At 42.9% G+C, this 15,466-nt stretch overlaps 1 protein-coding gene across 7 annotated transcripts in view; it reads left to right on the top strand.

The window, feature by feature from the left end:
* Positions 1-15,466, top strand: part of LOC131696428 (E3 ubiquitin-protein ligase UBR1) — an 813,967-nt gene that overhangs the window by 563,383 nt on the left and 235,118 nt on the right. The window lies entirely within an intron of this gene.

Below are 15,466 nucleotides of genomic sequence, written 5' to 3'. Positions count from 1 at the left end.
AGGAATCAGGAATCAGTAGCGTCTGGCTCAAATGGCACGTTCCCCATGTTGATCGGAGATTTGTGCCTTGCCAAGAATCGTCTTTTCATCATTTTCCTGATGGGAAGGATTGGGGAAGTGGTAAGGTTAGGGGTAAGGAAAACAACGACACAGAACAATTAAAACAGAGCATTCTGCACCCCCGGAGTGATGCTGAACGATCTGCAGGTGCTACAACAGCAGGAATAAAACTTCCAACCCCCGGAGGGATTTAGAACCTCTACTCAAACAGTGAGCGGATATATCAACACCGCCGAGGGGATATTGAGATAACAGAACGACAACGCCCCCGAAGAGATATTGTCATTCAAATACGGTTAAAAAACTATAGCTCTTTGCCACACTGGGTTAGGAACAAAAGCATATCCTTAAATTTCAGCTCTCTGTACATAGGTTCATCTATGTATGGAGAACCAAAAATCCGGATGCGCAATTGCTTTAATACAGGGCAATTGCATATCAAATGATATGTTCCGTAATCGGATTCACAAAGATCACATGAATAATACTCAGCGCGCTGAATAGTAGCCATGTGATAATTGAGTTTGCAATGTCCAGTCAGTGCCCTGACTAGAATACTGCAGTTGTGCTTGGAAAAATGCAAGAAATTTCTTGACATTTTCGGATTCACATCCGGCAGAAAAGCCTTTGTTTGAACGCTAGTTTGCAAGCTACGCCAATGGTTGACATGTTCGAATGCAGCCCAAGAGCGAATCTTGTGCTTTATCCAACTTATTGACAGTGGTAGAACTGGTTTTGGACCAACGAAATCAGTCGCAGCGCCAGCTCTAGCCAATTCGTCCGCCCATTCATTTCCAGTAATACCGGAATGAACGGGTACCCATAGAAGGTAGATAGCATTTGAAATGCTAAGTTCTTCGATTTGAGTTCGACATGCGATTACTAATTTCTATCTCGAATCTGCCGAACTAAGTGCTTTCAGGGCAGCCTGACTGTCAGAGCAAAAATAGATTCTTTTACCGCAAATTCCCTGTTGAAGTGCGGATTGTACGCCACACAGAATCGCAAAGATTTCTGCTTGGAATACGGTACAGTATCTACCAAGCGAATGAGATTGGTTTAATCTCATTTCATGACAATAGACACCAGCACCGGCTCGGCCTTCCAACAAAGAACCGTCTGTATAACAAACTACGTATTCTTCAAGTTGTCGCTCCATCCAGCCAGACAGCCATTCCTCACGAAGAGGAATTCTCACATTGAAAGTTTTAGAAGGAAAACTACATGTGAGTGTAAGGTCACTGGGAGCAAGTGTATATTCATCCCAAGTAACCATTTGGGGCCACAGTCTTGTGTGGCTAGTTACACGATCTATTGGGTTACTGTTCCAGAGCCCAGTAACCTTAAGACGGTATGCACAAGAAGGTGCTTCTTGTTTCAGAAACACATGTAGCGGTTTTATGTTCAAGAGTGCCTCGAGAGCAGCAGTAGGTGTTGTCGAGAACGCACCAGTCATCGCCATCAAGACCATCCTCTGAAGATGGTTTAACTTTGATTGGATTGTCATGACTTCACCCTTCTGCCACCAAACAAGGCACCCGTATGCCAGTATTGGTCTAACAATTGTTGTGTAGATCCACTGAATGTACTTGGGTTTGAGTCCCCAAGATTTGCCGAAAGCCCGTCTACATTGGCCAAAGGCCATGCAAGCTTTCTTGATCCTGAAATCGATGTGAGCTGTCCAATTAAGTTTTGAGTCGAGAATTACCCCAACGTACTAAACTTGATCTTCGACAATAATTTCAGAGTCAAAAAACTGCAATGGACGAGCTCCGGTTGCAATCCTTCGTTGCGTGAATAGCACCATTGAGGTTTTATTTGGATTAACTGATAGTCCAACATGAAGACACCACCGCTCAACAACACATAAGGCTTGTTGCATCAAATCAAAAAGTGTGTTAATGCAAATACCGGTGATCATTATATGATAATCATCGGCGAAACCATACGTCGGAAACCCAAGCTCATTTAGTTTTCTCAACAAGCTATCGGCGACAAGGTTCCATAGAAGTGGTGACAGCACACCACCTTGAGGACATCGGCAGACACTCAGTTTCCTCATCTCTACTTGTCTTAACGATGAGCACAGATGTCGGTTGCTAAGCATTGCGTGTATCTAGTTCGTGATATATGAAGGTACTCCATGATCTCGTGCTGCTTCCAAAATGGATTCGAAAGACACGTTGTCAAAAGCACCTTCAATATCGAGAAAAACTCCTAAACTTGATTGCTTTTGTGAAAAAGCTTTTTCAATGTTGTAGACAACATTGTGTAACAGGGTGGTAGTAGACTTCCCCCGCTGATATGCATGTTGCATTGCATGCAGCGGGTGCTCGCCCAAGCTACCATCCCGAATGTAGTGGTCGATTAAACGTTCCACTGATTTGAGAAGGAAGGAGGTCAGACTGATTGGTCTAAAGCTCTTTGCCTCCTCATAAGTGACGCGGACACCTTTGGGAATGAATTTGACAGTTATTTCCCTCCAGGCTAATGGAATGTATCCTGTTGCAAGACTGCAAGTAAGAACCTTTTTCAAAATATTCTTGAAGTGTTCATATCATTTTTGTAGTAGAACTGGAATAAATTCTTCCTTTCCCGCAGACTTATACGGAGCAAAACTTTCAATCGCCTATTTGATCGATTCGGTTGTCACAATTCTACGAGCAAATGCCCAAGAATCAGAACTGCCTGAAAAGAACTCAGGGGCAGTCGTCAGTGATGGCTCCGTACAACCTGGAAACTGTGTGTTCCTCTAGAAGCACGCATAACTCGAAGCGGACAAGCCTCTTGGTATGCTGCTACTATGAGTGAGCTTGTTTTATCCACGACCTCATCCAAATCACTTGGAGATTCAATCGTCGGAAGATACCCATGAAACCTAGTCGCCAAGCCCTCTTCGTAGAGGTCCCAGTTCGTAGATTTGGGATTACGATAGGTGACGATATCTAGCGAGACGTTTAAATGATCAAAGACGATGTACTTATGATCAGATAACGACGGTTCGAGCTCGTTTGGTACGAGCCAGTTTGTCAACTCATGCGTAATACTGTCAGAGCAGAGAGTTACATCTAACACCTCTTCTCTGCCAGCTCGTGCAAAAGTTGGGCGGTTTCCTGCATTAAGAATGTGCAGATTTGTACTACTTAAGTATTCCATCAATTCGGTGCCTCTCAAATTGATATCAGAGCTGCCCAAATTATGTGGTGGGAATATGCATCACTGCCGATTATGAGAGGAAACCCATTTCTGCCACAGTATGATACAACCCTTTTGAAATCATCAGAAGGTGATGGTTCATTATGCGGCAAATATGCCGAATAATAGACGTATTTCTTGTTTATTTTTTTTTTATTCATTTCGTTTATTTGATAGGCACAAATGCGTTAGCTTGGCGGTGCCGAATTCTTTTGTTTTTACATTTTGAATATCTTAAAACTAGGAGGTTACAATGTTGAAATATTTTTTTTATAAAAGAGAAAAAATTTACAGCTATCTTAAGACTAGAAAAAAATTCTATATATAAGAGAGGGGGCAAAAGATTTTTTTTTATGAAAAATTTTAAAACAAGGAATTCAATAGTAATAGTTTTTTAGGAAATATTTACAGTTATCTTAAAACTAAAAATATAGTTTGGTACACAAAAGAGGGAACAAATATTTATGAAAAATTTCACAGATGTTTTAAAACTAGGGATACAATTCTATTTACAAGATGGGGGACAATAGTTTTAACAAAGAGTAGAAATTACAACTATATTAAAACTAGGAATACGGAATACAAATTTGATTTTTTATCGGATACTTATGCTTGGTCATTTCCAAAATCGGTGTAGAAGTAGTTGTATCAAGGACAGGGGAGAGAAGGCGTAGATGGTGACCGGTAGAGAAGAGCAAAACTTGCAACTTTCGGGCAAACGGGAGATCAGCGAAACAAATTTGCGCCTCAGTCTAGTAGGTCGGATTGGCGGATGGTATTCTTCGGACCCGCGGGGAATCCTTCAAAGGGAATCCTTCGGACCTCGAGTCGCTCTCGCTTCAGATTCCGTAGTGATAAGGGCGACGGCGGTTACATAGTGGCAGTCTGAAGCTTATCGGTTCCACACCGCAAGAGGAAACTTCTAAAAACGAGAAATAAAAAGAGAGGGGCTAAATTGGGATATTTATCGTTTTTATGAAAGTATAAATAAGGGACATATAAGGGAAATCACGATTTGCCAGCATATCTCGGACTGGGACATTGGGTGGTCTACCTCGGGCCCGAAGGGAATCCTTTAACTGAGACCTGGCGTCCAAATACCCGGCGCATACCCAGACAACGTGCTCGATGTCATGATAGCCCTCGTCACAAGCGCACAGACTACTCTCCGCAAGCCCAATACGCCGCAAATGTGCATCTAAGGTGTAGTGGTTGGACATAAGTCGGGACATTACACGAATAAAATCCCGACCCACATCCATCCCCCTGAACCAAGGCTTCGTTGATACCTTTGGGATAATCGAATGTAGCCATCGTCCAAGTTCACCATTGCTCCACGAGGTTTGCCAACTATTGAGTGTCCTCTGATGACAAATACTAAAAAATTCGTTGAAGCAGATTGGTCTTTCGTATATGTCACCATTTAATGCGCCCACCTTTGCTAATGAGTCGGCCTTTTCATTGCCCGGGATAGAACAATGAGAGGGGACCCAAACAAAGGTAATCTGATAAGATTTTTCAGATAACGTACACAAGGACTCCTGTATCTTCCCCAGAAAATACGGGAATTGCTTTTTAGGCTTCACCGCACGAAGAGCCTTGATAGAGCTGAGGCTGTCCGAAATGATGAAGTAGTGATCTGTGGGCAGAGTGTCGATGATCCCAAGGGTGTACTGAATTACAGCTAACTCTGCGACGTAAACTGAAGCGGGATCATTGAGCTTGAATGAAGCGGTGATAGTATTGTTGAAGATACCGAAGCCAGTGGACCCATCGAGATTTGATCCGTCAGTGTAGAACATTTTGTCACAGTCGACTTCTCGGAATTTATTATAAAATATATTGGGGATCACTTGAGGGCGTATATGGTCCGGGATTCCACGAATCTCTTCCTTCATGGATGTGTCGAAGAATACAGTAGAATCAGAAGTATCTAGGAAACGAACACGGTTGGGAGTATACGTAGAAGGATTAATGCTCTGTGCCATGTAGTCGTAGTACAAGGACATAAATCGGGTTTGAGAATTAAGCTCGACGAGCCTCTCGAAGTTTTCAATCACCAACGGGTTCAGAATGTCGCATCGGATGAGCAATCGATATGTGAGTTCCCAAAATCGATTTTTTAGCGGAAGAACGCCCGCCAGCACTTCGAGACTCATCGTATGGGTCGAATGCATGCAACCCAAGGCAATGCGCAAGCAACGATACTGGATTCTCTCCAGTTTGATGAAGTGTATGTTCGCAGCGGAGCGGAAACAGAAACACCCGTACTCTATCACCGACAATATCGTTGTTTTGTACAACCTGATCAGGTCTCCTGGGTGAGCACCCCACCATGTTCCAGTTATTGTTCGGAGAAAATTGATCCTTTGTTGGCATTTCTGTTTCAGATACCTAATGTGACATCCCCAGGTACCTTTAGAGTCAAACCAGACCCCGAGATATTTAAATGTGAAAACCTGGTTGATTGTTGCACCCATTAATAGAAGCTGGAGTTGCGCCGGCTCACGCTTCCTAGAAAAAACAACCAACTCAGTTTTCTCCGTGGAGAACTCAATACCCAGCTGAAGAGCCCAAGCAGACAAATTGTCCAAAGTATTTTGTAATGGTCCTTGCAAGTCGGCAGCTTTGGGCCCTGTAACAGAGACCACCCCGTCGTCTGCAAGTTGCCTTAGCGTGCATGAATTGGCAAGACAATCGTCAATGTCATTCACGTAAAAATTGTAGAGCAGGGGACTTAGACATGAGCCCTGGGGAAGACCCATGTAGCTAAATCGCGATGTTGTTAAATCGCCATGCGAAAAGTGCATGTGCTTTTCAGACAACAGGTTTAGCAAAAAGTTATTTAAAATTGGTGAAAGATCATGCTGGTGCAGCTTCTCTGACAGAATGTTGATAGAAACTGAGTCAAAAGCCCCCTTAATATCCAAGAAGACTGATGCCATCTGCTCTTTGTTAGCATAGGCCATTTGGATTTCTGTAGAAAGCAACGCAAGGCAATCGTTCGTCCCTTTGCCTTTGCGGAAGCCAAATTGTGTATCTGACAGTAATCCATTTGCTTCAACCCAATTGTCGAGGCGAAACAAGATCATTTTCTCGAACAACTTCCGAATACAGGACAGCATTGCGATCGGCCGATACGAGTTGTGGTCGGAGGCTTGATTTCCTGGTTTTTGAATGGCGATGACCTTCACTTGCCTCCAGCCATGAGGGACAATGTTACCCTCAAGAAACTTGTTAAATAAGTTCAGCAAGCGCCTTTTTGCAGTGTCAGGCAGATTCTTCAGCAAGTTGAATTTGATTCTGTCTAACCCTGGGGCGTTATTGTTGCATGATAAGAGAGCAAGTGAAAACTCCACCATCGAAAACGGTGTTTCGTTCGCGGTATCGGGAGGAGACGCGGCGCGGCACGTTTTCTGTACCGGGACAGAGTCCGGAGAGATCTTCTTGGCGAAAGCGAATATCCAACGGTTTGAATATTCCACGTCGGCTGTTCGGCCATCTATGGGAGCTGTCTATCAATGTCAGCTTCTTTCTCCGAACAGCCTAGATAAGCCGTGTAGTGTCGGTAGTGGTTGTTTCAACCGGCTAAGAATTACACTACGGACTACCTGTTCCGGTGGTAACACCAAACAGGGAACCCCAATTCCATAGTGTCATGCGACCCGTGCTATGGGTAAAATTGTTGAGGGGGTTTAAAATATTCTCAATGGCGAACGGAGCCTGGGGAGAGCCGGGCGAACTCCCCAGTAACTGGCTGTGGTCCACTAGGAGGTTGATAACTCTATTATCTTTCTCCGGACAAAACCAGCCTAGAGGCCGCGTGGCATCCGGCGGGTTGAAGTATGTCAGTTATGGAAAAAACTGTCAAATTCATTCCCAAAGGTGGCCGCGTCACTTATGAGGAGGCAAAGAGCTTTAGACCGATCAGTCTGACCTCCTTCCTTCTCAAATCAGTGGAACGTTTAATCGACCACTACATTCGGGATGGTAGCTTGGGCGAGCACTCGCTGCATGCTACTACCACCCTGTTACACAATGTTGTCTACAACATTGAAAAGCTTTTTCACAAAAGCAATCAAGTTTAGGAGTTTTTCTTGATATTGAAGGTGCTTTTGACAACGTGTCTTTCGAATCCATTTTGGAAGCAGAACGAGATCATGGAGTACCTTCATATATCACGAACTGGATACACGCAATGCTTAGCAACCGACATCTGTGCTCATCGTTAAGACAAGTAGAGATGAGGAAACTGAGTGTCTGCGGATGTCCTCAAGGTGGTGTGCTGTCACCACTTCTATGGAACCTTGTCGCCGATAGCTTGTTGAGAAAACTAAATGAGCTTGGGTTTCCGACGTATGATTTCGCCGATGATTATCATATAATGATCACCGGTATTAGCATTAACACACTTTTTGATTTGATGCAACAAGCCTTATGTGTTGTTGAGCGGTGGTGTCTTCATGTTGGACTATCAGTTAATCCAAATAAAACCTCAATGGTGCTTTTCACGCAACGAAGGATTACAACCGGAGCTCGTCCATTGCAGTTTTTTGACTCTGAAATTATTGACGAAGATCAAGTTAAGTACGTTGGGGTAATTCTCGACTCAAAACTTAATTGGACAGCTCACATCGATTTCAGGATCAAGAAAGTTTGCATGGCCTTTGGCCAATGTAGACGGGCTTTCGGCAAATCCTGGGGACTCAAACCCAAGTACATTCAGTGGATCTACACAACAATTGTTAGACCAATACTGGCATACGGGTGCCTTGTTTGGTGGCAGAAGGGAGAAGTCATGACAATTCAATCAAAGTTAAACCATCTTCAGAGGATGGTCTTGATGGCGATGACTGGTGCGTTCTCGACAACACCTACTGCTGCTCTCGAGGCACTCTTGAACATAAAACCACTACATGTGTTTCTGAAACAAGAAGCACCTTCTTGTGCATACCGTCTTAAGGTTACTGGGCTCTGGAACAGTAACCCAATAGATCGTGTAACTAGCCACACAAGACTGTGGCCCCAAATGGTTACTTGGGATGAATATACACTTGCTTCCAGTGACCTTACACTCACATGTAGTTTTCCTTCTAAAACTTTCAATGTGAGAATTCCTCTTCGTGAGGAATGGCTGTCTGGCTGGATGGAGCGACAACTTGAAGAATATGTAGTTTGTTATACGGACGGTTCTTTGTTAGAGGGCCGAGCCGGTGCTGGTGTCTATTGTCATGAAATGAGATTAAACCAATCTCATTCGCTTGGTAGATACTGTACCGTATTCCAAGCAGAAATCTTTGCGATTCTGTGTGGCGTACAATCCGCACTTCAACAGGGAATTTGCGGTAAAAGAATCTATTTTTGCTCTGACAGTCAGGCTGCCCTGAAAGCACTTAGTTCGGCAGATTCGAGATAGAAATTAGTAATCGCATGTCGAACTCAAATCGAAGAACTTAGCATTTCAAATGCTATCTACCTTCTATGGGTACCCGGTCATTCCGGTATTACTGGAAATGAATGGGCGTACGAATTGGCTAGAGCTGGCGCTGCGACTGATTTCGTTGGTCCAGAACCAGTTCTACCACTGTCAATAAGTTGGATAAAGCACAAGATTCGCTCTTGGGCTGCATTCGAACATGTCAACCATTGGCGTAGCTTGCAAACTTGCGTTGAAACAAAGGCTTTTCTGCCGGATGTGAGTCCGAAAATGTCAAGAAATTTGTTGCATTTTTCCAAGCACAACTGCAGTATTCTGGTCAGGGCCCTGACTGGACATTGCAAACTCAATTATCACATGGCTACTATTCAGCGCGCTGAGTATTATTCATGTGATCTTTGTGAATTCGATTACGGAACATCATATCATTTGATATGCAATTGCCCTGTATTAAAGCAATTGCGCATCCGGATTTTTGGTTCTCCATACATAGATGAACCTATGTACAGAGAGCTGAAATTTAATGATATGCATTTGTTCCTAACCCAGTGTGGTAAAGAGCTATAGTTTTTTAGCCGTATTTGAATGACAATAACTCTTCGGGGGTGTTGTCGTTCTGTTATCTCAATATACCCTCGGGGGTGTTGATATATCCGCTCACTGTTTGAGTAGAGGTTCTAAATCCCTCCGGGGGTTGGAAGTTTTATTCCTGCTGTTGTAGCACCTGCAGATCGTTCAGCATCACTCCGGGGGTGCAGAATGCTCTGTTTTAATTGTTCTGTGTCGTTGTTTTCCTTACCCCCAACCTTACCACTTCCCCAATCCTTCCCATCAGGGAAATGATGAAAAGACAATTCTTGGCAAGGCACAAATCTCCGATCAACATGGGGAACGTGCCATTTGAGCCAGACGCTACTGATTCCTGAGTCCGGACAGATCTTCTTGGCGAAAGCGAATATCCAACGGTTTGAATATTCCACGTTCTCGTTGGTACTATTACGGTTACGCATACGTCGAGCCGTACCCCAAAGAGTGCTCATCGCTGTTTCTCTCGTTAACCCGTCGACGAACCGGCGCCAATAACTGCGTTTTTTGGCTTTCATTAGACTCTTCATTCGCTTTTCTAACGACGCGTACTGTTGATAGCTAGCGGGTAACCCGTCTTCCCGGAAGGCCTTATATGCAGTGGACTTCTCCGCGTACAGCTCTGAGCACTCTTTATCACACCACAGGGTGGGAGACCGTCCATGGGTATTCACGCTGGGTACTGGTTTAGTCTGAGCTTGATTCGCACTGTCGAGAATCCAGCCAGCCAAAAATCTGTACTCTTCCTCCGGAGGAAGTTCTTGAGTGGATTCGATTTTAGCGGATATCGCGGTCGCGTAACTCTTCCAATCAATGTTCCGTGTGAGGTCATACGAGGCATTGATTGTTTTCGATGGTCTTGAACCGTTAGCAATTGAAATCACGATAGGCAAATGATCGCTACCGTGGGGATCAGGGATCACCTTCCACATGCAATCTAACTGTAGCGATGCCGAGCAAAGTGATAAATCCAACGCGCTTGCGCGTGCTGGTGGTGTAGGAATCTGCGTCATTTCTCCCGTGTTTAAGATGGTCATGTTGAAATTGTCGCAAAGATCTTGGATTAATGTTGATCTATTATCATCATGAAGACAACCCCATACCGTACCGTGCGAGTTAAAGTCTCCCAGAACTAGCCGCGGTGCCGGTAAGGATTCCGTGATATTACAAAGCGTTCGGTGCCCTACCGAGGCTCTAGGAGGAATGTAGATGGAAGCAATGCAAAGGTCTTTACCTTTGATTAAAACTTGACAAGCGACAATTTCAATGCCTGGTGTTGAAGGGAGGTTAATTCGGTTGAAAGAATAGCACTTTTTGATCCCCAAAAGTACTCCTCCATAGGGATTTTCTCGATCCAGACGAATTATATTAAAGTCGTGGAAGTTGAGATTTATATCGGAAGTTAACCAAGTTTCACATAATGCGAAAGCATCACATTTTAAACTAATTAGTAAAAATTTAAAGGAATCGATTTTCGGGAGGATACTTCTGCTGTTCCACTGTAGAACAGTGATCGAATCGGTGACCTCGTTCGATGACTTAGCCATCGAAGGATATGATCGCTGCAAGGAAGGGCCATTTAGTAGTCAACTGCTTCAAAAATGTTTGCACTATAGGGAGAAAACGTATCAGAAGGCTTTTAAGAGGATCAGTAACATTGAAAGCTGTGAAAATTAAGTCCACTATGTCAGAAAATTTCATTAGTCCGTTACTGGGCTGGGCTTTTAGGCACAAATCCCCGACTATGTACGGGGAACGTGCCATTTGAGCCAATATATTCTGATTCCTGATACTGGGCTGAGTATCTGTTTGAAAAACGGGGACACTTGGGGTTTTTGGTGTCCCCGGAAGTGGTGGGTACTCCTTGTTAGAATTAATATTTCCAAGTCCTGGAGCAAATTGCTTCGGCTTTTGTGCATCACTTCCGTTGGATTTATTGGTTGTAGATGGCGCACTCTGAGTGGACACCTTGGCACCCTTACGAGGCAATGTAGGGGAGGCTAGATTTCTCCTCTTCCTGGATTCCCCTGGGTTAACCAAAGATGTTCCCTCTTGTGGGTCGTCAGATTCTTGCTCAACGCCAGCCAAAAGAGCAAAGGAATTTACGGAAGGGACAGATGGCGAAGCATTCTTTAGCATTTCTGCATAAGAGTGCCTCGAGCGATCCTTAAGGGAGCGCTTAATTTTATCCCCGCGCTGCTTGTACGCCGGGCATGACTTAAGAGCATGCGGAGGGCCCCCGCAGTAAATACACTTCTCAGTTTCTCCACCGCAAGAGTCATCCTCATGCTCTCCCTCGCATTTGCCGCACCGTTTTTTATTGCCACAATAAGTGGCTGTGTGGCCCAGTTGCTTGCAATTGCTGCAGTTCATTACCCGCGGTACAAACAGGCGAACGGGTAAGCGAACCCTATCCAGGAGGACATAGTTGGGAAGAGCAGACCCGGAAAAAGTCACCCGAATCGAGTCTGACGGAGAATAAGTTGTCTTATCATTTTCTGTTTTTGCGGAATACAATTGCTTGCATTCCAGAATCTTCACCTTTTGAAGTGAAGGGTCCTTAAAGCAGCCAACCCCGTACTTCAACAGGTCTTCGCACTTTAGACCCGGTTCGGCGACTATTCCATCGATCTCCACTGCCCTACAAGGCGCATACACTCTGAATTGTTTGGTAAAACGCTCGCTGCGAGCAATCTGGTTTGCCTGATCGAGGTCATTTACTATAACGCGTATCTTATTAGCTCGAACACGTGTTATCTGAGCTACGGCCGGGTAGTTAGCAGTCAGCTCCCGTGATATTTCTAGAATATTGGGCGATTTCGTGTTGGGCCGGAAATACACCACCCAGGGTCCATTTGAACTGGCTGGGTATGTTTAATACGAGGAGGACTGGGGGAATCAGGGGAGGGAGTAATATCGGGTTTATCCGGTAAATCCATGGGAATATCATTCCCATCCAATGTTCCTTCGCCCTCGGCCATTAAGGCACGAGGATAGCACGTGGTGTAAACGAGAGATGAAACTTGTATTCAGGGGAAAGGGAAAAGTAGAGACCGATCGGGGAAAGGGAAATGAAAGAAAGAGAAATAATACTTAGCTTATATAGCGGCGTGTCCGGCTATTCTGGTATTCACTTCACCAGCCTGGGCACCGGCGAACAAAGACTGCCTCAAACAATGGTTGACCTTCACTGACAATATATATTCTTGTTCACTTTATGCACAGCACCAGAAAACGAACTGCTTCGATCGAGAGCTCGGAGAGTTATGTATTTCTTGTTTATGTTGTCAACAGTCATATTTACCATGACAGTACAAATATCACGAGTTGTGAGGTCCGATTTAAGACAAGCGTCAATTGCACTATTCGCAAGTATACATGCACGAGGCATTTCACGTGGATTTGTCATGCCATTTTTGTTGAAAGCTACGAAGACGGGGTTAAGTAGCTTTCCAACATAGAAGTTTCTTTTATGGAAATACGGTTCTTGAACCAAAGCTATGGAAGCTTTCCCTTCCTGCACAAGGGGAGATAGATTCATAGTTGCTGTACGTTTATGCTGAAGATTAATTTGTGCTACTCTAGCCATATTCGATTACAGCACTACACATTTCATCATCAGCACTTGTTGTACAGCAACTAGAAGATACCAAACACGTTGGCTTATAATCGCATATAGCGAACCCCGAAATGGGTATTAGGGACATGAACATCATTGAATCCCACGATTTGCGAAGAAACGAACGTCCACTGTGTCAGAGATTCGCATAACACAGCAAGGGTAAGACCCACGACACTCCGTGCGCGACTGGCATATTTTAGTCCTGCCAGCCATTCAGTCCTCGGCACGGAGTAACACCTTGACTTGAGGACTCCTGTTTTCAGTCGCCTCCTACGACATGGGAACAGGGACCCAGTGGATCAATTCTTGGTTGACATACTTCAACCCGCCGGATGCCACACGGCCTCTAGGCTGGTTTTGTCCGGAGAAAGATAATAGAGTTATCAACCTCCTAGTGGACCACAGCCAGTTTGCACGTAGAAATGTTTACGCCCTTTTGAAAAATTGCTTTTGTATCAAAATATTGCAATTGTCAAAGAAAATCATGGAGATTCATAAACCGAACACAACTTCAAAGTTTCGTTCGAATCAACGATGGTCACACGAAAAAAATACGTTCATAAATTCATGAACAAAAGCTCACGATTTCATGAACTGGACGATTTTCGAAAACCGTGACAAAGTTCCTGAAATTATGAATAATAAACCTCGTATTCATGAAACTATTTGTATTTTCTAAAAACAAGCTCGCCCCGAATATATACATGGCGTTACATTAGAATGTTTGGGTGGGTTACTGTTGTTCATGATTTGGGAATACACAGTCGACAGTCAAACGTTGTTCATGATTTCAAGAGCTTATTCGCGATTCTTGTGCATTGACGTTAGCGGGATTAAAGTTCATGATTTCAAGATCTTAGTCGCGATGTTCGTAATTTTCATCCACGTTATCGTGATATTTTAGTCATAAATAGAGTGATTCATGTTCACGAGTTCATGATCTTTGTCACGATTTTAAATATTTTTGTCACGTGTTGTGTAATTTGTGCTCATGATGTCAGGATCTTAGTAGCGATTTTTGTAACTTCTGTTCATGTTATCGTGATATTTTAGTCATGAATAGAGCAATTCATGTTCATGATTTCAGGATCTTGGTCACGATTTTAGATATTTTTGTCACTAGTTGTGTGATTTGTGTTCATGATTTCAGCATCTTAGTCACGATTTTTGTAATTTCTGTTCATGTTATCATGATAATTTATTTTAGAGCTTACTTTCAAAGAGTAATGTAACTAATGTTCATGATATCAGCAGTTTTATCATTGTATTCGTAAATTCTCTTCGCCTTATCGTGATCTATTATTTTTTGGTTACTATTGGTTTTTTTACTCGGAATAATGTGACAATATGAATTGGATCATTAAAATAAGACTCATTCGTGATATCTGGTTTTGTGAATTATATCACGCACACTATTTGAGGTTCTCAGTGCAGTTTTCGTTTTCTGTCCGGACATCACAATGAACCTCATCAAATGAATAACGATGTTCTAGGTTTTAATATTTTTTTATATCTACTGCTCGTACCTATTACTGGTCGCTAGCAACTGGGTATTTCATTAAAAAGTGTATGGAACAAAAATGATTGCACGAATAATACTCCAACTTTTGTGATAGAGTTCCCGTAAAAATTTCATTACCATGTTGCATAAAATTGTAAATGATTGGGGATATCTTCTAAATATCACAAGCACGCAAATAAATACTAGATAGTTCGTAAATCATGTACTAATAATCATGAACCAGTTCACGAACACATGAATATTTTATGATTTCGTGAACTTTTTCACGAAAACGAATGATAAGTTGTGACTATTATTTATTTATTTCAAGTCGTCAAACAGATGTAGACCGGTTTCTTACAATAATTATTAAACTAACTTAACACTAGTTAAAATTTTGGTTTATTTTAAACTGCTGCTTAAGTTTTGTTTTCGACATAGTGAAGTCAATGCTTTCGCAATGCTTGTTATAAATATTCATCATTTGGTTTAAAGGGCCAAACTTGGCATAATTAGTGCGATGGCGAATTGTACAAAAGATGCTGCGGTTACGTAGTTGTCGAGAAGGAGCATAAAAATTTAGTTTCGATAATAGTTCGATTGAATCAATACGATGTGATACAATGTCGTTTACAAATGATATCATAGAAAATTCACGACGATCTTTCTAGGTTTGAATGTCAATTAGCATGCACCGTGCTTCATAAGATGGCAAATGTAGTCCAGTCCAACCTAGTTTACGGAGAGCGAACATCAAAAACTGCTTTTGTACTGATTCTATCCGGTTTGCATGGGTTGCTGAAAAAGGCGACCAAACTATACTACAATATTCTAGTGTTGAACGCACATAGGCTACATATAATGTTTTTATTGTGTAGGGATCTTGGAAATTATAGCTGAAGCGTTTAATAAAACCTAGTGTGCTGTTTGCTTTGTTAATTATTGTGTTATAATGATCTATGAATGTTATTTTGGAATCTATAATAACTCCTAGATCTCTTATTCTGTCACACTTTTCTACTTGTTGGTTTCCCAATAAGATTCTATTGTTCTGTATATTTTTTAC

Source organism: Topomyia yanbarensis, chromosome 1 (assembly GCF_030247195.1).
Source record: "Topomyia yanbarensis strain Yona2022 chromosome 1, ASM3024719v1, whole genome shotgun sequence".
NCBI lineage: Eukaryota > Metazoa > Arthropoda > Insecta > Diptera > Culicidae > Topomyia > Topomyia yanbarensis.
Note: the sequence above shows the minus strand (reverse complement) of the source record. Positions and strands in the feature narration are given on the sequence as shown.